The sequence below is a fragment of the Pristiophorus japonicus genome, chromosome 15, assembly GCF_044704955.1.
Source record: "Pristiophorus japonicus isolate sPriJap1 chromosome 15, sPriJap1.hap1, whole genome shotgun sequence".
Classification (NCBI taxonomy): domain Eukaryota; kingdom Metazoa; phylum Chordata; class Chondrichthyes; family Pristiophoridae; genus Pristiophorus; species Pristiophorus japonicus.
The window spans coordinates 9,268,523-9,269,914 of record NC_091991.1 but is presented as its reverse complement, the minus strand read 5'-3'; positions in this window follow the sequence as shown (position 1 = coordinate 9,269,914).

The window sequence follows — 1,392 nt, the reverse complement described above, 5'->3', positions numbered from 1 at the left end:
ACCCACACAGACATACATACACACACACACATGCACACACAGACACACACGCACAGATACACCCTCCTCACTCATACCCACACACAGACACACACACATACCCACACATACACGCCCACACCCACAGAAACATACACACACACACAACTACGCACATGCATGCATGCACACGTGTATGCACACACACAGACACACACACACAGATACACCCTCCTCACCCACACATACACACATACATACACACACATACACCCACACACAGAAACATACACACACACACGCACATGCATGCACACACACATGCCCACACACACAGGGATACGTGCACACACACTCACACATGTATGCACACATGTACACACACATTGCACACACACACGTGTATGCACACATGTACACACACACACGTGTATGCACACACAAACACACACACACACACATGTGTGTATGCACACAAGAGAGGAAATGGAACAACCCATAAAGTGCTTAAGTGGAAAACCGAAGATGGTTAACTTGCAGAAGTGAAACTAACGGGAGACACGAGACCTGAGCACATAATCCAGGCTGACACACCCAGTGCAGTGCTGAGGGAGTGCTGCACTGTCGGAGGTGCCGCCTCTCAGGCCCCTGTTTGCTCTCTCAGGTGAATGTAAAAGATGCCATGGCACTGTTTCAAAGAAGAGCAGGGGAGTTCTCCCTGGTGTCCTGGGGCCAATATTTATCCCTCAATCAACACCAATAAAACAGATGCTCTGGTCATTATCACATTGCTGTTTGTGGGAGCTTGCTGTGCACAAATTGGCTGCCGTGTTTTCTACATTACAACAGTGACTACACTCCAAAAGTCCTTCATTGACTGTAAAATGCTTTGGGATGTACTGAGGTCGTAAAAGGCTCTATATAAATGCAAGTTCTTTCCTTTTTTCCTTTTAATATATATATATATTTAAATATATAGGCCTAGTGCGCCTCTGACCCACGAAACATTTGCCCTGGCGCCCAGGCTGCGAGGAGTTTCGGTCTCGGGTCTCTAGGCAGACGGCAGCGTAATGGCCCAGGGCTCCCGGGTGCGCAAGTGATACGGGAATGTCCCTGGACCACATGGGCCAGGTACTCCAATGGCAAAGGAGGCTTCCATTGCAGTCATTTACAAAGGGAATCCCCTAATAACTTGCAATGGGCTCCCCAATTGTAATCATTATACAAGGTACAGAATTGGAATTTTATTCATAATTATCTTCATTCCACCAAACTCAATAAAAATGTATTTTTTTGATAATAATTTCGCAACATCATTAAAACTGGAATCTGGACCTATATTTGCATAAACATCATTTGGGATATAAAACTGTTTCATTTAAGCCTTAGATATGCTCTTATGCTGGTGTGTAC